Source organism: Ranitomeya imitator, chromosome 5 (genome assembly GCF_032444005.1).
Source record: "Ranitomeya imitator isolate aRanImi1 chromosome 5, aRanImi1.pri, whole genome shotgun sequence".
Taxonomy (NCBI): Eukaryota; Metazoa; Chordata; class Amphibia; order Anura; family Dendrobatidae; genus Ranitomeya; species Ranitomeya imitator.
In genome coordinates this window covers 498285640-498311353 of record NC_091286.1, presented here as the reverse complement: position 1 = coordinate 498311353, position 25714 = coordinate 498285640, and positions in this window count along the sequence as shown.

Below are 25714 nucleotides of genomic sequence, written 5' to 3'. Positions count from 1 at the left end.
CTGTCCGTCGTACAGTCAAGTCCCATGCTGTAAATCCATCTCAAAAGGTTAAATACATTTACAACCGGGACCGCTGCTAATGCTTCCACTCCCGGCTTTAAAAGACTGGGGAATTAATGAAATCCAGGGAACGGAGCTTCAGTAACTAGCGGTGCTGTCACCGAAGCTGCGCCCCTGGGCGGCAGGAACTCTGTAGCGTGGGAAAGTTTCTGAATAGTTTCTCACGCTACAGAGTTCATATGAGTTCATGCCACCAGGTAACTGTTTAACTCTATATGAGCATGGGTTTATGAGGAAATGCTCCTGTCAATCCTAACTAATCATATTTTATGAAGAGGTAGTCTATAGACCGGACCAAGGTGAGTCATTGGACATGGTATATCTTGATTTTTCAGAAGCGTTTGATACCGTGCCACACAAGAGGTTGGTACACAAAATGAGAATGCTGGGTCTGGGGGAAAATGTGTGTAAATGGGTAAGTAACTGGCTTAGTGATAGAAAGCAGAGGGTGGTTATAAATGGTATATTCTCTAACTGGGTCACCGTGAACAGTGGGGTACCTCAGGGGTTGGTGTTCGGACCTATTCTCTTCAACATATTTATTAACAATCTAATAGAAGGTTTACACAGTAAAATATCAATATTTGCAGAAGATACAAAACTATGTAAAGCAGTCAATACAAGAGAAGATAGTATTCTGCTACAGATGGATCTGGATAAGTTGGACTTGGGCCGAAAGGTGGCAGATGCAGTTTAATAATGATAAATGTAAGGTTATACACATGGGAAGAAGGAATCAATATCACCATTACACACTGAACGGCAAACCACTGGGTAAATCTGACAGGGAGAAGGACTTGGGGATCCTAGTTAATGATAAACTTACCTGGAGCAGCCAGTGCCAGGCAAACAAGATCATGGGGTGCATTTAAAGAGGTCTGGATACACATGATGAGAGCATAATACTGCCTCTGTACAAATCCCTGGTTAGACCGCACATGGAGTACAGTGTACAGTTTGGGGCACCGGTGTCCAGGAAGGATATAATGGAACTAGAGTACCCAGAGAGATTAGCAAAATTAGGATAATTTAGTCTAGAAAAAAGATGACTGAGGGGCGATCTAATAACCATGTATAATCATATAAGGGAACAATACAAATGTCTCTCCGAGGATCTGTTTATACCAAGGAATGTGATGGTCACAAGGGGGCATTCTCTGCGTCTGGAGGAGAGAAGGTTTTTCCACCAACATAGAAGAGGATTCTTTACTGTTAGGGCAGTGAGAACCTGGAATTCCTTGCCTGAGGAGGTGGTGATGGCAAACTCAGTCGAGGGGTTCAAGAGAGGCCTGGATGTCTTCCTGGAGCATAACAATATTGTATCTTTCAGTGATTAGGATCTTTAGAAGGACATAGATCTGGGGATTTTTTCTGACGGAATATAGGTCGAACTGGATGGAGAAATGTCTTTTTTTGACCTTGCTAACTATGTTACTATGTAATATGTTGGCGCTATAAATAAAATTATATTATTTTTATTTCACAAAAATGTAGGATGATGGTAAATAAAGCAGTAATTAAGGAAACAATAGCTTTAAAATATATCTCTTTGTGTCCAAACCTGTACAAGGGCCTACAGTCATTAATTAAAAACTCCTTTTTTTCCTAAAAAATGTGAATCGAAGGCACGGATTTGGGGGGGGGCTAACATGGGGTATTTACACCAACCAATAGTCAAAAACTCTTCTTTTTCACCAAAAAAAAAAGAATTTAAAAACATAGATTTTTTTTTCAAAGAAAAATAATAGCTTTTTTTGCCCAATGACGTGTATCGGGAATTCACACCTGCCAGTGGTCCAAAAAAATCCAAATTTTGTACGAAAATGAGGATGTTGGTAAAAACAATAGTAATTATAAAAAACACACATTTTTATTAATTTTTTTAATTTTAGTGGTTTGTGCCCAATCCTGCGTAGGTTGACAATACTGCGTACAGGCCTAATGGAGGAATTTACACTCACTACTTCAAAAATTCTACTTTTCATAAAAAATTTATAAAGATGGTAAACGAGTAGTTATGGGAGCAATTACTTATTTTTTAATTTGTAGCAAAAAAATTTTTACGGCAACATATCAATAAAAAAATATAAAAAAATTCTTGCTAATTAAAACTGAAATAAACCTCTATAGGTATTAATGACATTTATAAAGAAATGTGTTACAGCAGGGTTAGGTCTATACCCGTGAAAAAGCAATGGGACCCCAACAGTACACACCAAGTGCAATGGGGAAAGTCTAGAAGTTACTATCATGTTTTTTTCCAATATAATTATGGGGAAAATAACATTATTAATGGCACACTTGTTCCCACTAACAAATTCTGCAGCATATTCAAGGGTCTCATGCATATATCTTCACATGCCAATAGCGGATCTCGAGGTAACATAAGCTCCAGTTTCTCTGCTGTACAATATATTTAGTCACCTCCTTATGTTGCTTCTAGAAATCATGACTCATGGACAGCATTGAATTCCATTGTGTTGCAATGGAGCTGTTTATCTTGCAACCCACTCTACAGTACCTAGGAATGGTTGAAGTGCCCACTCACTCTCCTGGCCATGAGCACCACGATTTTGAAGCTGGTATAAAAAACGTTGCCCATCTTGGTGCCCTTACCTCCAACAAAAACATAATTAGGTGTTTATGTCATGAGTAGAGTTGAGCGACCTTGACCTTTTTAGAGTCGAGCCGGGTTTCGCGAAACCCGACTATCTCAAAAGTCGGGTCGAGTGAAATCGGCCGATTATGACGTAAAGTCGGGATCGACCGAAACACGAAACCCAATGCAAGTCAATGGGGCAGCATAGTCGGCAGTGAGTGGGGGCCAGGAAAACACCTAGAGTGCCCATTTTAATGTCAAAACCATCCATTCTTCTTAATGAAGCTTGTCAAGCGTAATTTACCTTATAATAATTGGAAGGCATTTGAAATTGGGGGTCATTTGGCTAAAGTTGTGGTGGGTAGGGCTGGTTCAAGTAATTAGTGGGCCCAGGAAATCTGGACCACGTCACGGCAGTGGAGCAGGGAGAGGTAAGTATTTCAACTTTGCAAGTGCTGTGAACCTGAGCAAGCAGGGGGGGCCCACTCGTTGGCATTGGCACTGGCACAGGGCCCCTCAAAGTACAGCGGTGTGTTTGCACGGCGGGGGCGCCTCCCACCGGCAGCAACACTTTTGCGTACCATGAGAGGCCCTGTGCCAGTGACGTTGCCAACTAGTATTCCTCCCCCCACCTGATGAAGGAACCTGCACTTTCATCTGCACCTTCCTGTTTGTCCCCGTGTAAGGTGGTATGGTATGCGGGAAGAGGGACCTGACTTTCAGCAGGGTCACAATCTTGCAGTGTAGCGTGCACGGGAAATGTTGCGTTATGGGTCAATGTACCAGCAGACTCATCTATCACTGGCTGGGCAATGGGCAGGATGAGGAGGAAACACAGATATAGGCCCAAAGAATAAAGTGGGCTAAATGCAGTTCAAAATTGGTAACACAGGACTAATCAGGGGGCATTGCAGTGGAGGACAACTGGAATGAGAGGCTGACACAGAGAGTAGGCCCAAAACAGTAAGTAGTCGAAATGCAGTTCAAAATTGGCAACAGTAGTAAACAGGCGGCACAGCTTTGTTCAGTGGAGGAGAACAGCAAGGAGTGGCAGACACCGATAGTAGGCCCCAACCCAACTAGTAGGCCAAATGCAGTCTAACATTAACAACTACTTAACGAGCGCCTGAAAACGGAATTTCAGGACAGGAAACCAGGAGAACAGCAAGGAGCGGCAGACACCGATAGTAGGCCCCAAACCAACTAGTACGCCAAATGCAGTTCCGTTTAACAACAATTTAATGAGAGCCTGAAGATAGAAGTTCAGGAAAGGCAACCTGGAGAACACCTTGGAGTGGAACACACCATCTCTCTACACCCCATACCCAATTTGTAGGTCTAATGCAGCGTAGTTTCCAACAACTACTAAACGAGAGCATGATGATCGAAGCATTGGCGAGGAAACCTGGGGAACACCTTGGAGTGGAACACACCATCTCTCTACACCCCATACCCAATTTGTAGGCCTAATGCAGCGTAGTTTCCAACAACTACTAAACGAGAGCCGGAAGATCGAAGCTCAGGAAAGGCAACCTGGAGAACACCTTGGAGTGGAACACACCATCTCTCTACACCCCATACCCAATTTGTAGGCCCAATGCAGCGTAGTTTCCAACAACTACTAAACGAGAGCCGGAAGATCGAAGCAATGGAGAGGAAACCTGGGGAACACCTTGGAGTGTAACACACCATCTCTCTACACCCCATACCCAATTTGTAGGCCTAATGCAGCGTAGTTTCCAACAACTACTAAACGAGAGCATGAAGATCGAAGCAATGCAGAGGAAACCTGGGGAACACCTTGGAGTGGAACACACCATCTCTCTACACCCCATACCCAATTTGTAGGCCTAATGCAGCGTAGTTTCCAACAACTACTAAACGAGAGCATGATGATCGAAGCATTGGCGAGGAAACCTGGGGAACACCTTGGAGTGGAACACACCATCTCTCTACAGTGGAACACACCATCTCTCTACACCCCATACCCAATTTGTAGGCCTTATGCAGCGTAGTTTCCAACAACTACTAAACGAGAGCCGGAAGATCGAAGCTCAGGAAAGGCAACCTGGGGAACACCTTGGAGTGGAACACACCATCTCTCTACACCCCATACCCAATTTGTAGGCCCAATGCAGCGTAGTTTCCAACAACTACTAAACGAGAGCCGGAAGATCGAAGCTCAGGAAAGGCAACCTGGGGAACACCTTGGAGTGTAACAAACCCTCTCTCTACACCACGGAAGGGCTGATTCTTAGGAAGGAAGGCTGTCGGAAAGAAGCAGGGCGCGTCCGAGGGTGATTATATTCTTATTAGGTATATACTCACCCTCGGACGCGCCCTGCTTCTTTATTTGTAATGAATGTTTATTTGCAATGTGGTTTTGACTTACTCTATTTTTTTGGTAAATAATGATTTTATTATTTTCATTGTTTTGCATCTTCTTGGCAATAATATAAAGAAGACGCGACAGGACAACACTCGGTGGATGCCATATCTGTGTTTAAAATTGAAAAAACCTTTCAGTTAACTACTTGCAGGAGAAAGTTATTGTAGCTGGTGGCCATTTTTAGTACTGTACCAGATTTTTGTTGTATGTGTTTGTTTTTAATGTTAAAATGTCTGCATTTGATATCTCTCCAGTATTTTCTTTTTTATAAGCAAAATACTTATTTTTATATTTTCTGATGTTGGTTCCATGGGTACACGGGCAGCAGTGGTGTGGTCAGTGGAGGCCTAGTGGAAGGAGTGACCGCAGACAGGCATCGAAGGCCTAAAATAATAACACATGGCTGTAGGCAATTTTAAATTGGTTCCAGGGGTACACGGGCAGCAGTGGTGTGGTCAGTGGAGGCCTAGTGGAAGGAGTCACCGCAGACAGGCATCGAAGGCCTAAAATAATAACACATGGCTGTAGGCAATTTTAAATTGGTTACAGGGGTACACAGGCAGCAGTGGTGTGGTCAGTGGAGGCCTAGTGGAAGGAGTGACCGCAGACAGGCATCGAAGGCCTAAAATAATAACACATGGCTGTAGGCAATTTTAAATTGGTTCCAGGGGTACACGGGCAGCAGTGGTGTGGTCAGTGGAGACCTAGTGGAAGGAGTCACCGCAGACAGGCATCGAAGGCCTAAAATAATAACACATGGCTGTAGGCAATTTTAAATTGGTTCCAGGGGTACACGGGCAGCAGTGGTGTGGTCAGTGGAGGCCTAGTGGAAGGAGTCACCGCAGACAGGCATCGAAGGCCTAAAATAATAACACATGGCTGTAGGCAATTTTAAATTGGTTACAGGGGTACACGGGCAGCAGTGGTGTGGTCAGTGGAGGCCTAGTGGAAGGAGTCACCGCAGACAGGCATCGAAGGCCTAAAATAATAACACATGGCTGTAGGCAATTTTAAATTGGTTACAGGGGTACACGGGCAGCAGTGGTGTGGTCAGTGGAGGCCTAGTGGAAGGAGTGACCACAGACAGGCATCGAAGGCCTAACATAACAAAAATGTCAATACAATGGTATTGTCAGTGGCAGGCATTGAAGGATGTCAGCGCATAGACTAAACATTGGTGGAGCTGTGAGATAATTTTGCAAGTGGTAGAGCACTGTTTGAGCTGGGGTGGGGGGAAACTGTCTTGTGGCCGGCGGTACAGGCCCAGGGCCCCTCATATTACAACGGTGTGTCTGACGTTGGGTGCGCACCACCACCACCAGAGACACTTTATTGTACTAGGAGGGACCCAGTGGCAGTGCCGTCGACCAAAAGCGGGCTCACCCACCTCTTCAGACAAACTGCACTCTCACGGGTGCTGTCGCCAAGTGTCGATACCACGGCCCCGTGTGGGGAGTTTGGCCATTTAGTGAGGTGTAAACATGTCGTATGCTGGACAATCAGGTGCAGAAAATTACGAGATTGGAAAAGGCATTCAGAATAGTCCACAGGCAAGACCTTTTCATAGGAAAGCTAGGTGTCAGCCGGGCAAGGTGAGGCAAAAGATTTCGAAATCCAGTTGTGGTTCATTTTAATGAAGGTTAGATCATCTACATTTTGGGTAGCCAGACGAGTCCTTTTTTCTGTTAGTATTGAACCTGCAGCACTGAATACTCTTTCTGATAGGACACTAGCTGCCGGGCAAGCAAGCTCCTGCAATGCATATTCTGCCAATTCTGGCCAGGTGTCCAATTTTGATGCCCAGTAATCAAATGGGAATGACGGTTGAGGGAGAACATCGATAAGGGATGAAAAATAGTTTGTAACCATACTGGACAAATGTTGTCTCCTGTCACTTTGAATTGATGCTGCAGTACCTGTCCTGTCTGCGGTCATAGCAAAATCACTCCACAACCTGGTCAGAAAACCCCTCTGGCCAACGCCACTTCTGATTTCTGCCCCTCTAACTCCTCTGGTCTGCTGGCCCCTGCAGCTCGTGTGAGAACGATCACGGGCGCTGTGTGCAGGGAATGCCAGAAGCAAACAGTCAACAAGAGTTGATTGTTTGGTTGCTAATATTAGTTCCAAGTTCTCATGTGGCATTATATTTTGCAATTTGCCTTTATAGCGAGGATCAAGGAGGCAGGCCAACCAGTAATCGTCATCATTCATCATTTTAGTTATGCGTGTGTCCCTTTTGAGGATACGTAAGGCATAATCCGCCATGTGGGCCAAAGTTCCAGTTCTCAAATCTGCGGTTGTGCTTGGTTGAGGGGCAGTTTCAGGCAAATCCACGTCACTTGTGTCCCTCAAAAAACCAGAACCCGGCCTTGCCGCGCCACCAATTTCCAGTGGCCCCGGAAAAGCTTCCTCATTAAAAATATAATCATCCCCATCATCCTCCTCGTCCTCCTCCTCCTCTTCGCCCGCTAACTCATCCTGTACACTGCCCTGGCCAGACAATGGCTGACTGTCATCAAGGCTTTCCTCTTCCTCAGCTGCAGACGCCTGATCCTTTATGTGCGTCAAACTTTGCATCAGCAGACGCATTAGGGGGATGCTCATGCTTATTATGGCGTTGTCTGCACTAACCAGCCGTGTGCATTCCTCAAAACACTGAAGGACTTGACACATGTCTTGAATCTTCGACCACTGCACACCTGACAACTCCATGTCTGCCATCCTACTGCCTGCCCGTGTATGTGTATCCTCCCACAAAAACATAACAGCCCGCCTCTGTTCACACAGTCTCTGAAGCATGTGCAGTGTTGAGTTCCACCTTGTTGCAACGTCTATGATTAGGCGATGCTGGGGAAGGTTCAAAGAACGCTGATAGGTCTGCATACGGCTGGAGTGTACGGGCGAACGGCGGATATGTGAGCAAAGTCCACGCACTTTGAGGAGCAGGTCGGATAACCCCGGATAACTTTTCAGGAAGCACTGCACCACCAGGTTTAAGGTGTGAGCCAGGCAAGGAATGTGTTTCAGTTGGGAAAGGGAGATGGCAGCCATGAAATTCCTTCCGTTATCACTCACTACCTTGCCTGCCTCAAGATCTACAGTGCCCAGCCACGACTGCGTTTCTTTCTGCAAGAACTCGGACAGAACTTCTGCGGTGTGTCTGTTGTCGCCCAAACACTTCATAGCCAATACAGCCTGCTGACGTTTGCCAGTAGCTGCCCCATAATGGGAGACCTGGTGTGCAACAGTGGCAGCTGCGGATGGAGTGGTTGTGCGACTGCGGTCTGTGGACGAGCTCTCGCTTCTGCAGGAGGACGAAGAGGAGGAGGAGGGGGTGCGAACGGCTACAGCCAATTGTTTCCTAGACCGTGGGCTAGGCAGAACTGTCACAAACTTGCTGTCCCCTGTGGACCCTGCATCCACCACATTTACCCAGTGTGCCGTGATGGACACGTAACGTCCCTGGCCATGCCTACTGGTCCATGCATCTGTTGTCAGATGCACCTTTGTGCTCACAGATTGCCTGAGTGCATGGACGATGCGCTCTTTAACATGCTGGTGGAGGGCTGGGATGGCTTTTCTGGAAAAAAAGTGTCGACTGGGTAGCTCGTAGCGTGGTACAGCGTAGCCCATCAGGGCTTTGAAAGCTTGGCTTTCAACTAACCGGTAGGGCATCATCTCTAACGAGATTAGTCTAGCTATGTGTGCGTTCAAACCCTGTGTACGCGGATGCGAGGCTAAGTACTTCCTTTTTCTATCCATAGTCTCATGTAGGGTGAGCTGGACTGGAGAGCTGGAGATCGTGGAACTAGCGGGGGTGCCGGTGGACATGGCAGTCTGAGAGATGGTGGGAGATGGTATTGTTGCCACCGGTGCCCTAGATGCAGTGTTTCCTACTACGAAACTGGTGATTCCCTGACCCTGACTGCTTTGGCCTGGCAAAGAAACCTGCACAGATACTGCAGGTGGTGCGGAAAATGGTGGCCCTACACTGCCGGAAGGGATGTTGCGTTGCTGACCAGCTTCATTGGCCGAGGGTGCTACAACCTTAAGGGACGTTTGGTAGTTAGTCCAGGCTTGCAAATGCATGGTGGTTAAATGTCTATGCATGCAACTTGTATTGAGACTTTTCAGATTCTGTCCTCTGCTTAAGGTAGTTGAACATTTTTGACAGATGACTTTGCGCTGATCAATTGGATGTTGTTTAAAAAAAATGCCAGACTGCACTCTTTCTAGCATCGGATACCTTTTCAGGCATTGCAGACTGAGCTTTAACCGGATGGCCACGCTGTCCTCCAACAGGTTTTGGCTTTGCCACGCGTTTTGGGCAAGATACGGGCCCGGCAGATGGAACCTGTTGCAATGTTGATGCCTGCTGCGGCCCCTCCTCCTCCGCTTCAGAACTGCTGCCGCCTGCACCCTGTTCCCCCAATGGCTGCCAATCGGGGTCAAGAACTGGGTCATCTATTACCTCTTCTTGTAGCTCGTGTGCAACTTCGTCTGTGTCACCGTGTCGGTCGGTGGTATAGCGTTCGTGATGGGGCAACATAGTCTCATCAGGGTCTGATTCTTGATCAGCACCCTGCGAGGGCAATGTTGTGGTCTGAGTCAAAGGACCAGCATAGTAGTCTGGCTGTGGCTGTGCATCAGTGCACTCCATGTCAGATTCAACTTGTAATGGGCATGGACTGTTAACTGCTTCACTTTCTAAGCCAGGGACGGTATGTGTAAAGAGCTCCATGGAGTAACCCGTTGTGTCGCCTGCTGCATTCTTCTCTGTTGTTGTTTTTGCTGAAGAGGACAAGGAAGCGACTTGTCCCTGACCGTGAACATCCACTAACGACGCGCTGCTTTGACATTTACCAGTTTCACGAGAGGAGGCAAAGGAGCTAGAGGCTGAGTCAGCAAGATAAGCCAAAACTTGCTCTTGCTGCTCCGGCTTTAAAAGCAGTTTTCCTACTCCCAGAAAAGGGAGCGTTCGAGGCCTTGTGTAGCCAGACGACGAACCTGGCTCCATAGCTCCAGACTTAGGTGCAATATTTTTTTTCCCACGACCAGCTGATGCTCCACCACTACCACTACCCTCATTACCAGCTGACAATGAACGCCCCCGGCCACGACCTCTTCCACCATACTTCCTCATTGTTTTAAAAACGTAAACAAACTAACGGTATTTGTTGCTGCCACACAAATTAGACGGTGAGCTATAACTTCAGTATGATTTAGCTACCCCTTTACAGGTGAGTGAGACCACAACGAAAATCAGGCACAATGTTACACACTCTGTTTTTGGTGGCAACAAATGAGAGAGATGCCACACACGCAGGACTGTCACTGAAGCACAAATGTAAATATTAATCTCCCACTGATTTGATTTTTTTTTTTTTTAAGGGAGACTTTAGGAAAAAAAAATAATAGAATAAAATAATTTTTTCAGGAAGAATTTAGAAACCAAATAAAATAAAATGATTTTTTCAGGGAGAATTTAGAAAACAAATAAAACAAAAAAAGGCTTTCTATGGCCCACTGAGTGAGAGATGACGCACACAGGAGTCAGGAGTGACACACAAGCCCAGAGGCCAATATTAATCTCCCTTTTTTTTTTAAGGGAGAATTTATAAAACCAAAAAAAAAATAAATAAATAGGCTTTCTATGGCCCACTATTTGTGAGAGATGGCACGCTCAGGACTGGCACACAAGCCCAGAGGCCAATATTAATCTCCCACTTTTTTTTTTTTTTTCCAGGGAAAATTTATAAACCCAATAAAAAAAAATAAAAATAAATAGGCTTTCTATGGTCCACTATCTGAGAGAGAGAGAGATGGCACGCTTAGGACTGGCACACAAGCCCAAAGGCCAATATTAATCTCCCACTGATTGATTTATTGATTTTTTCAGGTAGAATTTAGAACCCAAATAAAGCAAAAAAAAAAAAAAATGGGCTTTCTATGGCCCACTGAGTGAGTGATGATGCACACAGGAGTCAGGAGTGGCACACAAGCCCTGAGGCCAATATTTTTCTCCCACTGATTGATGTAGTGATTTTTTCAGGTAGATTTTATAACCCAAATCAAGCAAAAAAATAAATAGGCTTTCTATGGCCCACTGAGTGAGAGATGACACAGACAGGGATGGCACTCTAGCAGAAATGTCAATCTTAATCTCCCACAAAAAAAAAAAAAAAAACAGGGAGTGTCCTTCAATTACTATCTCCCTGCAGTAATCTCAGCCAGGTATGGCAGGCAGCAATAAGGAGTGGACTGATGCACAAATTAAATAAAAAGTGTGTACAAACCAAAAAGATAGCTGTGCAGAAAGGAAGGAACAAGAGGATTTGTGCTTTGAAAAAAGCAGTTGGTTTGCACAGCGGCGTACACACAGCAATGCAGCTATCAGGGAGCCTTCTAGGGCAGCCCAATGAGCTACAGCGCTGAGGGGGGAAAAAAAAAAAATGTAGCTTCCACTGTCCCTGCACACCGAAGGTGGTGTTGGGCAGTGGAAATCGCTACAGCACAAGCGGTTTGGTGGTTAATGGACCCTGCCTAACGCTATCCCTGCTTCTGACGAAGCGGCAGCAACCTCTCCCTAAGCTCAGATCAGCAGCAGTAACATGGCGGTCGGCGGGAACGCCCCTTTATAGCCCCTGTGACGCCGCAGACAGCAAGCCAATCACTGCAATGCCCTTCTCTAAGATGGTGGGGACCAGGACCTATGTCATCACGCTGCCCACACTCTGCGTTTACCTTCATTGGCTGAGAAATGGCGCTTTTCGCGTCATTGAAACGCGACTTTGGCGCGAAAGTCGCGTACCGCATGGCCGACCCCGCACAGGGGTCGGATCGGGTTTCATGAAACCCGACTTTGCCAAAAGTCAGCGACTTTTGAAAATGAACGACCCGTTTCGCTCAACCCTAGTCATGAGTATCATCCTCTGCATCTCATGCAACTCCAAACACTTAAAGTAAAAGAAGGCTCACAGCACTCACTTTCTTAAGGCACTCGTTCCACGTCCAGGGAACCCTTCCTGGATATTGTAACAGCTTCAAGGTAGAAGGGACAGCGCTCCAGTCGGGTGTTTTAAGGTCCAAAAATCTTTATTTCAGCCATAGTAAACAGCAACGTTTCGACCGTACAATCGGTCTTTTTCAAGCATACACCAAAGTGTTTGGGGCCGTCTTAAATAGTGTGGACACCACGCAGGGAGCCAATCACCACTATAGACCCACCCCCTTAACCATATAATATATACAAATAATAAAAACAGTCCCAAAAGGGACATCAGACATATGTGCAATTGTGCATTATTTAAAACTAAACCATCGCTGTATGCATACATGCCTCTAATAGCACACAGTAGTCCAAAGATATGTTGTTCATCTTCTGATTTTCATGCGAGATTGCTTTGCGCAGGCGTGTACTATGGAGGACAGAGAATGAACTTTAATCAAATATAGCAGCCAGCATGCAAGGAAAGGGTGAATCAAACACCCGAAAACTCCGCCCATATGACCCAAAACCAGTCCCGCCAAATTCAGGTGACAGAGTCCCTTTAAGGTCTTTCTCTAGCCTTCCACAAATGCACTTTCCAGAAGCAAAGGAGGACAATTGAGATATGATTTTGTATGCACTACTATTTATTTTTTCTTTTACATTTCACTAAATATTGCCATTGCTTTTTTCTTTTATCATTCCCATTTTTGCTACACAAGAATTAAATTTTGTCTTTTGAAACACTTTACACTCTTCATAAAAATGAAATGTTGGCACATGCCCAACAAACAGGGACAACAGACTGAAGTCATTTTGTGGCATGTGCATATGTCAAATTTGACTAATAAAAAGCATGTGCAAAAAATCCATAAGTTGTGACAAGCACACTTTGTGAGACATAGTTAACTGTCTATATTTTAAACACTATTTCCAAACTTCTAAAAATAAATAACCAGAAATCGTAAACAAAAAATAACAGCAGAAACAAGCTGCGGTATTGGTGTTGTGCTTATGTACGTAAAATTAGACTAATATCACAGGCGTGCAAAAAAAAAAAAAATCAGTATTTTGTGACATGCACATGCTCAAAATATGCTGGAAGACAATCTTGACAGTGGCTTTCCCCAAATCAGCAGTGAGGCACACAGTTTGCATTGCAGTGATAGCCTTCCAACTACAGAAACATTCATTTGTCAATACAAAAAAAAATAGCAGCCTTGCAGCACTGTAGCCCTGTGTTTCAACCCCACCAAGGACAGCATCTGCAATGAGTTTGTATGTTCTACTCATGTTTGCGAGGGTTTACTCCCAGTAATTATTTTTCTACCCACATTACAAAGACATGCAAATAGAAAATTCAGATTGTGAGTCACAATGGTGACAGTAATGTCTGTAAATGTTTGTAAAACGAATGTTGAATTATTGGTGCTATATAATTGATAAACAAAAATAAATGAAATTGATGCTCAGCCACACTCAGGTGGCACACATATCAGTTTCGTAGATTACTATTATCAGAAACATGTAAGGATAGTAACACTTGTAGTTGACTCAAAGATAGTGGAGAACTGCCGGTATCGGAGGCCTACTACTACAGGCAACAAACATGAAGGAGACCCAGCCAGGACTCTACACATTTACAAAAATGTATTGGCAGACACCAATAGAGTGATATTAATTTCACCACAGTAGCAATAGTCTAATAGGGACAGACAGGTTTTCCAATACACTCAACCCAGCAGATAGACACCCACCCAGGAGTGTTCACATTTTAAAAAAATTTGTGGCAGACACCAAAAAAGTGGAATCAATTTTACCACAGTAGAATTATATAATAGGGACCGACAGGTCTTCCACTACACCCAACCCAGCAGATGGCCACCCATCCAGGAGTGTTCACGTTTCCAAAAATTAGTGGCAGACACTAACAAAGCGGCATCCATTTTACCACAGTAGAAATATTATAGTAGGGACTGACAGGCCTTCCACTACACCCAACAGATGGACACCCAACCAGGACTGTTCATATTTCCAAAAATTAGTGGCAGACACTAACAAAGTGGCATCAATTTTACCACAGTAGAAATATTATAATAAGAACTGACTGGTCTTCCACTACACCCAACCCAGTAAATGGACACCCAAGCAGAACTATTCACATTTCCACAAACTAGTGTTAACACCTCCAGCAACAGCAGCAGCAACAGCAGGCAAATAAGCCCCACTAAAGATATTAGAGACTGCAATTACGCGAGATTATGCAGCACACTAAAAACTGCAACATCCAGTAACAGAAGTTGTCAGTTGTCTTTGGATAGGATATCACATAGTTGGTTCACTGGTGCTTTCAGAAACATCAACACCTACCCCACATACACCTTCAAACACCAAGCCTAATCCCCCATCCACCACGACCTCGCTTTTTCTTAGTCATGTTGCTCACATAGTGTAGCACACTATTAGCAGCTAAAAATTAGATTTTTTTTCTCTGCACAACCTCTGCACACAACTTAATTTCAGCATCACAAAATTAGAGGGTGAAATATGGCGTGATGAATCATGTTACTCACAGAAGAAAGAATTGTTTCAGTGTGGATGAGGTCAGTATAACAAAGAAGATCTGCTCATCTGCTCCAAAAAATGTAAAAGTGAGATGTCCACTACTGTATGATGTTAGTAACTGACAAAATTTGGGGGGGCCTGTTGATGAGTCCTGTATAACATTGACTATATGTTCGAAACCATTTCAAAGTGACATGTCCCCCACTGTAAGACGTTAGTAACAGAAGAAAAAAAATGTTTAAGCGTGAATGAGGGCTGGATGACAAAGAAGATATGATCCAAAAACATTTTTAAGTAGATGTCCCCTACTGTATGACGTTAGTAACTGACAAAATTTTGGTGGGCCTGTAGATGAGGCCTGTATAACATTGACTAGATGCTACAAACAATTCCTAAGTGAGACATCCCCTACTGTGTTAGATTAGTAACAGAAGAATTTTGGGGGGCCCTGTCGATGAGGCCTGTATAGCATTGACTACATGTTCCCAATAATTTCCAAGTGAGATGTCAGAAACAGATGAAAGAATTGTTTAAGTGTGGATGAGGGCTTGATGACAAAGAAGATATGCTCCAAAAAAATATTTAATTAGATGTCCCCTACTGTGTGACATTAGTAACTGACAACATTTTTTAGGCCTGGGGACGAGGCCTGTATAAAATTGACTAGATGCTACAAACAATTTCTAAGTGAGATGGCCTGTACTGTATTATGTTAGTAGCAAAATAATTTTGGTGGGCCTGTCAATTAGGCCTGTATAACATTGACAAGATGCTATAAGCAATTTCTACGTGAGATTCCCCCACTGAATTACATTAGTGACAAGAAATTTTTTGACCTGTCGATGAGGCCTGTATAACATTGACTAGATGCTCAAAACAATTTCAAACTGAGATCTCCCCTTCTGTATCACGTTAGTAACACAAAAAAATATTTTTAGTGTGGATGAGGCCAGTATAATCTAGAAGATTGTCCATGGCGTTGGAACGTTCTCTTTCTTATAGTTGCTGCTGGTAAGGTGCAGGTTTGCTGGACAAATATGGCCGACGTGCCGTTATGTGCACTGATTAGGAAAAGGGGAATGACGACGGCGGGAATGGGAATGTACAACAGGATCAATAACAGGGCGGCTATGGGAGGTATGAGATCTAGGATCCAGCCTACAACGATTAGTCGTTTACCCAACACCAATTACCAGAAAGCATTTGACGCTCACCAGAAGATAGGTGTAACAGATGCGTGTCTCAAGAAAGGCATAAAAGAGGCCCATGAGAAAATGATTGCCAAAGATGCACAAAATCAAGAAGATAGGCTCAAATCAATTTCAAACTCAGATCTTGGCTGCTGTATCATGTTTGTAAAAAAAAAAAAAAAATAATGTGCAACAGCTCTGCACACAGAACAATTTCAATGTCACTGAATGACAAAGTTGAATATAGCAGGCTGTATCACGTTTAGCAACAGAAAAAAATACATATTTTAATGTACATGAGGTCTGCAGACAGCTTTATATCACTGGCACAAAATGACAACGTAGGATACAGAGGGCTGCATCACATTTTGCAACAGAAAAAATTATAATTTTTGATTTTTAATGTGTGTTAGGTAGGGTTGAGCGAAACGGATCGTTCATTTTTAAAAGTTGCCGACTTTTGGCAAAGTCGGGTTTCATGAAACCCGACCCCTGTGTGGGGTCGGCCATGCGGTACGCGACTTTCGCGCCAAAGTCGCGTTTCAATGACGCGAAAAGCGCCATTTCTCAGCCAATGAAGGTGGACGTAGAGTGTGGGCAGCGTGATGACATAGGTCCTGGTCCCCACCATCTTAGAGCAGGGCATTGCAGTGATTGGCTTGCTGTCTGTGGCGTCACAGGGGCTATAAAGAGGCGTTCCCGCCGACCGCCATCTTACTGCTGCTGATCTGAGCCTAGGGAGAGGTTGCTGCCGCTTCGTCAGAAGCAGAGATAGCGTTAGGCAGGGTCCATTAACCACCAAACCGCTTGTGCTGTAGCGATTTCCACTGTCCAACACCACCTTTTGTTTGCAGGGACAGTGGAAGCTACATTTTTTTTCCTCAGCGCTGTAGCTTATTAGGCTGCCTTATAAGACTCCCTGATAGCTGCATTGCTGTGTGTACGCCGCTGTGCAAACCAACTGCTTTTTTCAAAGCACAAATCCTGTTGTTCCTTCCTTTCTGCACAGCTATCTTGTTTGTTTGTCCCCACTTTTGATTTAATTTGTGCATCAGTCCACTCCTTATTGCTGCCTGCCATACGTGGCTGAGATTACTGCAGGGAGATAGTAATTGTAGGACAGTCCCTGTTTTTTTTTTTTTTTTTGTGGGAGATTAAGATTGGCATTTCTGCTAGAGTGTCATCCCTGTGTGTGCCACCTCTCACATAGTGGGCCATAGAAAGCCTTTTTATTTTTCTGGTTTTTTTTGGTGGGGTTTATAAATTCTCCCTGAAAAAAAAAAAACAGTGGGAGATTAATATTGGCCTTTGGGCTTGTGTGCCAGTCCTGAGTGTGCCATCTCTCTCAAATAGTGGGCCATAGAAAGCCTTTTTTTTTATATTGGGTTTCTAAATTCTCCCTGAAAAATCATTTTTTTTTATTTTGTTTCTAAAGTCTCCCTGAAAAAAATAAAAAAAAAAAATCAGTGGGAGATTAATATTGGCCTTTCTGCTTGTGTGACAGTCTTGACTCCTGGGTGTGCCCTCTCTCTCTCTCAAATAGTGGGCCATAGAAAGCCTATTTTTTTTTTTTATTTGGTTTCTAAATTCTTCCTGAAAAAAACATTTTTTTTAATTTTGTTTCTAAAGTCTCCCTGAAAAAATAAAAAAAAAAAATCAGTGGGAGATTAATATTGCCCTTTCTGCTTGTGTGCCAGTCTTGACTCCTGGGTGTGCCATCTCTCTCTCTCAAATAGTGGGCCATAGAAAGCCTATTTTTTTTTTTTATATTGGGTTTCTAAATTCTCCCTGAAAAAAATCATTTTTTTTATTTGGTTTCTAAATTCTTCCTGAAAAAATCATTTTTTTTAAATTTTGTTTCTAAAGTCTCCCTGAAAAGTTTTTAAAAAAAGTGGGAGATCAATATTGACATTTCTGCTTGAGTGACAGTCCTGCGTGTGTGGCATCTCTCTCATTTGGTGCCACCGAAAACAGAGTGTGTAACATTGTGCCTGATTTTCCTTGCGGTCTCACCCACCTGTAAAGGGATATCTAAATCATACTGAAGTTATAGCTCACCGTGTAAGTTGTTTGACAGCAACAAATACCGTTACTTTGGTTACGTTTTTAAAACAATGAAGAAGTCTGGTGGAAGAGGTCGTGGCCGTGGGCGTTCATTGTCAGCTAGTAATGATGGTAGTGGTAGTGGAGCATCAGGTGGTCGTGGGGAAAAAAATATTGCACCTAAGTCTGGAGCTGTGGAGCCAGGTTCGTCGTCTGGCTACAGAAGGCCTCGAACGCTCCCTTTTCTGGGAGTAGGAAAACTGCTTTTAAAGCCAGAGCAGCAAGAGCAAGTTTTGGCTTACCTTGCTGACTCAACCTCTAGCTCTTTTGCCTCCTCTTTTGAAACTGGTAAATGTAAAAGCAGCGCGTCGTTAGTGGATGTTCACGGTCAGGGACAAGTCGCTTCCTTGTCCTGTTCAGCAAAAACAACAACAGAGAAGGATGCAGCAGGCGACACAACGGGTTACTCCATGGAGCTCTTTACACATACCGTCCCTGGCTTAGAAAGTGAAGCAGTTAACAGTCCATGCCCATTACAAGTTGAATCTGACATGGAGTGCACAGATGCACAGCCACAGCCAGACTACTATGCTGGTCCTTTGACTCAGACCACAACATTGCCCTCGCAGGGTACTGATCCAGAATCAGACCCTGATGAGACTATGTTGCCCCGTCACGAACGCTCTACCACTGACTTACACGGTGACACAGATGAAGTTGCGCACGAGCTAGAAGAGGAGGTTATAGATGACCCAGTTGTTGACCCCGATTGGCAGCCATTGGGGGAACAGGGTGCAGGCGGCAGTAGTTCTGAAGCGGAGGAGGAGGGGCCGCAGCAGGCATCAACATCGCAACAGGTTCCATCTGCCGGGTCCGTAGATGGGACAAAACGCGTGGCAAAGCCAAAAACTGTTGGAGGACAGCGTGGCCATCCGGTTAAAGCTCAGTCTTCAATGCCTGAAAAGGGATCCGAGGCTCGAAAGAGTGCAGTCTGGCATTTTTTTAAACAACATCCAATTGATCCGCACAAAGTCATCTGTCAAAAATGTTCAACTACCTTAAGCAGAGGTCAGAATCTGAAAAGTCTCAATACAAGTTGCATGCATAGACATTTAACCACCATGCATTTGCAAGCCTGGACTAACTACCAAACGTCCCTTAAGGTTGTAGCACCCTCGGCCAATGAAGCTAGTCACCAACGCTACATCCCTGCCGTCACTGTAAGGCCACCATTTTCTGCACCACCTGCAGTATCTGTGCAGGTTTCTTTGCCAGGCCAAAGCAGTCAGGGTCAGGGAATCACCAGTTTCGTAGTAGGAAACACTGCATCTAGGGCACAGGCGGAAACAATACCGTCTCCAACCGTCTCTCAGTCTGCCATGTTCACCGGCACACCCGCTAGTTCCACGATCTCCAGATCTCCAGTCCAGCTCACCCTACATGATACTCTGGTTAGAAAAAGGAAGTACTTATCCTCGCATCCGCGTACACAGGGTTTGAACGCACACATAGCTAGACTAATCTTGTTAGAGATGATGCCCTACCGGTTAGTTGAAAGTGAAGCTTTCAAAGCCCTGATGGACTATGCTGTACCACGCAACGAGCTACCCAGTCGACACTTCTTTACGAGAAAAGCCATCCCAGCCCTCCACCAGCATGTTAAAGAGCGCATCGTCCATGCACTCAGGCAATCTGTGAGTACAAAGGTGCACCTGACAACAGATGCATGGACCAGTAGGCATGGCCAGGGACGTTACGTGTCCATCACGGCACACTGGGTGAATGTGGTGGATGCAGGGTCCACAGGGGACATCAATTTCGGGACAGTTCTGCCTAGCCCACAGTCTAGGAAACAGTTGGCTGTAGGCGTTCGCACCCCCTCCTCCTCCTCCTCCTCCTCGTCCTCCTGCAGAAGCGAGAGCTCGTCCACAGATCGCAGTCGCCCAACCACTCCATCCGCAGCTGCCACTGTTGCACACCAGTTGTCCCATTATGGGGCAGCTACTGGCAAGCGTCAGCAGGCTGTATTGGCTATGAAGTGTTTGGGCGACAACAGACACACCGCGGAAGTTCTGTCCGAGTTCTTGCAGAAAGAAACGCAGTCGTGGCTGGGCACAGTAGATCTTGAGGCAGGCAAGGTAGTGAGTGATAACGGAAGGAATTTCATGGCTGCCATCTCCCTTTCCCAACTGAAACACAATCCTTGCCTGGCTCACACCTTAAACCTGGTGGTGCAGTGCTTCCTGAAAACTTATCCGGGGTTAACCGACCTGCTCCTCAAAGTGCGTGGACTTTGCTCACATATCCGCCGTTCGCCCGTACACTCCAGCCGTATGCAGACCCATCAGCGGTCTTTGAACCTTCCCCAGCATCGCCTAATCATAGACGTTGCAACAAGGTGGAACTCAACACTGCACATGCTTCAGAGACTGTGCGAACAGAGGCGGGCTGTTATGTTTTTGTGGGAGGATACACATACACGGGCAGGCAGTAGGATGGCAGACATGGAGTTGTCAGGTGTGCAGTGGTCGAAGATACAAGACATGTGTCAAGTCCTTCAGTGTTTTGAGGAATGCACACGGCTGGTTAGTGCAGACAACGCCATAATAAGCATGAGCATCCCCCTAATGCGTCTGCTGATGCAAAGTTTGACGCACATAAAAAAATCAGGCGTCTGCAGCAGAGGAAGAGGAAAGCCTTGATGACAGTCAGCCATTGTCTGGTCAGGGCAGTGTACAGGACGAGGTAGCGGGCGAAGAGGAGGAGGACGAGGAGGATGATGGGGATGAGTATATTTTTAATGAGGAAGCTTTTCCGGGGCCACTGGAAATTGGTGGTGTGGTAAGGCCGGGTTCTGGTTTTTTGAGGGACACAAGTGACGTAGATTTGCCTGAAACTGCCCCTCAATCAAGCACAACCGCAGATTTGACAACTGGAACTTTGGCCCACATGGCGGATTATGCCTTACTTATCCTCAAAAGGGACACACACATTACTAAAATGATGAACGATGACGATTACTGGTTGGCCTGCCTCCTTGATTCTCGCTATAAAGGCAAATTGCAAAATATTATGCCAAATGACAACTTGGAACTAATATTAGCAACCAAACAATCAACTCTTGTTGACCGTTTGCTTCAGGCATTCCCAGCACACAGCGCCCGTGATCGTTCTCACACGAGCAGCAGGGGGCAGCAGAACAGAAGTGTTAGAGGTGCAGAAATCCGAAGTGGCGTTGGACAGAGGGGTTTTCTGACCAGGTTGTGGAGTGATTTTGCTATGACCGCAGACAGGACAGGTACTGCTGCATCAATTCAAAGTGACAGGAGACAACATTTGTCCAGTATGGTTACTAACTATTTTTCATCCCTTATCGATGTTCTACCTCAACCGTCATTCCCATTTGATTACTTGGCATCCAAATTAGACACCTGGCCAGAATTGGCAGAATATGCATTGCAGGAGCTTGCTTGCCCGGCAGCTAGTGTCCTATCAGAAAGAGTATTCAGTGCTGCGGGTTTAATATTAACCGAAAAAAGGACTCGTCTGGCCACCCAAAATGTTGATGATCTAACCTTCATTAAAATGAACCACAACTGGATTTCGAATTCTTTTGCCCCACCTTGCCCGGCCGACACCTAGCTTTCCTATGAAAAGGTATTGCCTGTGGACTACTCTGAATGACTTTACCAATCTCGTAATTTGCAGCAGCTGATTGTCCAGCATACGACATGTTTACACCTCCCTAAATAGCCAAACTCCCCACACGGGGCCGTGGTATCGCCACTTGGCGCAAGCACCCGTGAGAGTGCTGTTTGTCTGAAGAGGTGGGTGTGCCCGCTTTTGGTCTACGGCACTGCCACTGGGTCCCTCATAGTACAATAAAGTGTCTCTGGCGGTGGTGGTGCGCACCCAACGTCAGACACACTGTTGTAACATGAGGGGCCCTGGGCATGTACCGCCGGCCACAAGAGAGTTCACCCACCCCCAGCTCAAACATTGCTCTACCACGTGCACAATTATCTCTCACAGTTACACCTATGTTTAGTCTATGCGCTGACATCCGTAAATTACTGCCACTGACAATACCATTGTGTTGACATGTATGATGGTACTTAACATAGTCAGGGGCAGTGTCCTATATTTACCCAAGTAAATACTTTGTGCCAAATTACTAGGTCTGAAACTACGCAGAGGAGCCCAACCCTGTACCTAATGATTGCACCCTTTTGGTTTTTCTTTTTGTTGTAATGCGAGAAATTAAAATGTATTGATTTTTTGGGTCTACTAACTGGCAGACACTCATTACAATTGGCCGCCACTGACAACACCAATGGTGCCCACTGCCTGTGTACCCCTGCAAGAGAATTCAAAGTGCCTACAGCCCAATTTTATTATGTTAGGCCTTCGAAGCCTGTCTGCGGTCCCTCCTTCCACTAGGCCTCCACTGACCTGTCTACTGCTGCCCGTGTACCCCTGGAACCAATGTTAAAGTGCCTACAGCCCTAATTTATTATGTTAGGCCTTCGAAGCCTGTCTGCGGTCCCTCCTTCCACTAGGCCTCCACTGACCTGTCTACTGCTGCCCGTGTACCCCTGGAACCAATGTTAAAGTGCCTACAGCCCTAATTTATTATGTTAGGCCTTCGAAGCCTGTCTGCGGTTCCTCCATCCACTAGGCCTCCACTGACCTGTCTACTGCTGCCCGTGTACCCCTGGAACCAATGTTAAAGTGCCTACAGTCCTAATTTTTTATGTTAGGCCTTCGAAGCCTGTCTGCGGTCCCTCCTTCCAATAGTTCTCCACTGACCAGACAAATGCTGGCCGTGTACCCCTGGGACCCAGCTGAAAGTGCATGGAGCCTCCTTTTTTTCTTTGTTTTATATTTAGAAAGCCGAGATGAACTACGCTGTACCACGGTTAAAGCTACCCAGTCGACATTTCTTTTGCGAGAAAAGCCATCCCAGCCCTCCACCGGCATGAAAAAGTCTGCATTGTCATAGCACTCAGGCAATCAAACAGTAGAAAGGTGCACCCTGACAAGAGACGCATGGACTAGTAGGCATGTCCACAAAAAGTTACGTGTCCATTACGGCGCACTGGGTTAATGTGTTGGATGCATGGTCCACAGGGGACAGCCTACAAAGTCTGTCTGCAGTCCTTAATTCAAATTGTCCTCCGCTGACCACACCACTGCTGCACGTGTACCCGCCGACAACCTAATTTTGTTATGTTAGGCCTACTACGCCTGTCTGCGATCCCTCCTTCCAATACTCATCCACTGACCACACCACTGCTGCCCGTGGACCCCTGGAACCTATTTTTAATTGCATAGAGCATCCTTTTTTTAATAGTAGGCGTACAAAGTCTGTCTGCGTCCACTATTGAAATTGTCCTCCACTGACCAGAGCAATGCTGCCTGTGTACCCCTGTAACCTTTTTTAAACTGCAGTGAGCCACATTTTTGGTTTAAGGCCTACTACCTGTGTCTGTCTGCACCACTCAATACAGCTGTCCTCCTTTGAAAAAAGCAGAGCGTCAATAGTCTTGTTTTCAGCCTCTAGGAATTTTAAAACTGCATTGGGGCTACTACTTTGGTAGGGCCTACTAACGGTGTCTGCCGCTCCAAGGTGTGCCTCAGGTTTCCTCTCCATTGCTTCGATCTTCCGACTCTCGTTTAGTAGTTGTTGAAAACTACACTGCATTAGGCCTACAAATTGGGTATGGGGTGTAGAGAGACGGTGTGTTACACTCCAAGGTGTTCCCCAGGTTTCATCCACATTGCTTCGATCTTCCTACTCTCGTTTAGTAGTTGTTGAAAACTACACTGCATTAGGCCTACAAATTGGGTATGGGGTATAGAGACGGTGTCTTCCGCTCCAAGGTGTTCTCCAGGTTTCCTCTCCATTGCTTCAATCTTCATGCTCGTCTTAAGTAGTTGTTGAAACAACACTACATTAGACCTACAAGTTGGGTCTGGGTCGTAGAGACGGTGTGTTCCACTCCAAGGTGTTCTCCAGGTTGCCACATAATCGAAGCTGCATAGAGCCTATTTTGTAATTTTACGCCTACAAAGTCTTTCTGCGGTCCCTCCTTCCAATTGTCCTCCACTGAGCACAACAATGCAGAACGTGTACCCATGTAACCTTTTTTAAACCAGCGTCGAGCCAACTTTGTGGTTTAAGGCCTACTTGTAGTGTCTGGCTGCGCCACTCAATACAGCTGTCCTCTTCACAAAAAATGACCTACAATTATCTGGTTTTCAGCCTATCGGAATTTTAAAACTGCAGTGGGCCTACTAGTTGGGTTGGGGCCTTCTATCTGTGTCTGCCGCTCCTTGCTGTTCTACAGTGAACAAAGCTGTGCCGCCTGTTTACTACTCTTGCCAATTTTGAACTGCATTTAGACTACTTACAGATTTGGGCCTACTCTCTGTGTCAGCCTCTCATTCCAGTTGTCCTCCACTGAACAAAACAATGCCCCCTGGTTAGTCCTGTTACCAATTTTGAACTGCATTTAGCCCACTTTATTCTTTGGGCCTATATCTGTGTTTCCTCCTCATCCTGCCCATTGCCCAGCCAGTGATAGATGAGTCTGCTGGTACATTGACCCATAACGCAACATTCCCCGTGCACGCTACACTGCAAGATTGTGACCCTGCTGAAAGTCAGATCCCCCTTCCGCATACCATACCACCTTACACGGGGACAAAGAGGAAGGTGCAGATGAAGGTGCAGGTTCCTTCATCAGGTGGGGGGAGGAATACTCGTTGCTGGCGACGTCACTGGCACAGGGCCCCTCATAGTACGCAAAAGTGTTGCTGCCGGTGGGAGGCGCCCCCGCCGTGCAAACACACCGCTGTACTTTGAGGGGCCCTGTGCCAGTGCCAATGCCAACGAGTGGGCCCCCCCTGCTTGCTCAGGATCACAGCACTTGCAAAGTTGAAATACTTACCTCTCCCTGCTCCACTGCCGTGACGTGGTCCAGATTTACTGGGCCCACTAATTACTTGAACCAGCCCTACCCCCCACAACTTTAGCCAAATGACCCCCAATTTCAAATGCCTTCCAATTATTATAAGCTAAATTACGATTGACAAGCTTCTGTAACAAGAATGGATGTTTTTGCCATTAAAATGGGCAGTGTAGGTGTTTTCCTGGCCTCCACTCACTGCTGACTATGCTCCCCCATTGACTTGCATTGGGTTTCGTGTTTCGGTCGATCCCCGACTTTTCGCAATAATCGGCCGATTCCACTCGACTCGACTTTTAAGATAGTCGGGTTTCGCGAAACACCGCTCGACTCTAAAAAGGTCAAGGTCGCTCAACCCTAGTGTTAGGTCTGCAGACAGCTTCATATCACTGGCATAAAATTACAACGTGGGATACAGCGGGTTGTATCACGTTTTGCAACAGAAAAATTATAATTTTTTTTAGTGTGCATTAGGTCTGTAGACCGCTTCAAATCACCGCTACAAAATTGGAATATAGCATGTTGTATCATGTTTTGCAACAGAAAAATTATATTTTTTGTTTTTTAATGTGTGTTAGGTCTGCAGACAGCTTCATATCACCACCATAGAATGACAATGTGGAATACGGTGGGCTGTATCACATTTAGCAACATAAAAAATATATATTTTTTAATATGCATGAGCTATTCACACTGTGGAATTTCACCACCACTAAATAACAAGGTGAGATATGGCATGGTGAATCACCCTAACAACAGCGGCGAAAAAATATTTCTTCATGCCCAACAGCTCAAATCAGAGAACAATGTCACCACACCACTAAATGACAAGGTGGGATATGGCATGCTCTTTTACATTTAGGTAGTGAAAATGTAAGATTTAGAATGGTATAATGGTGCATGGAGCAC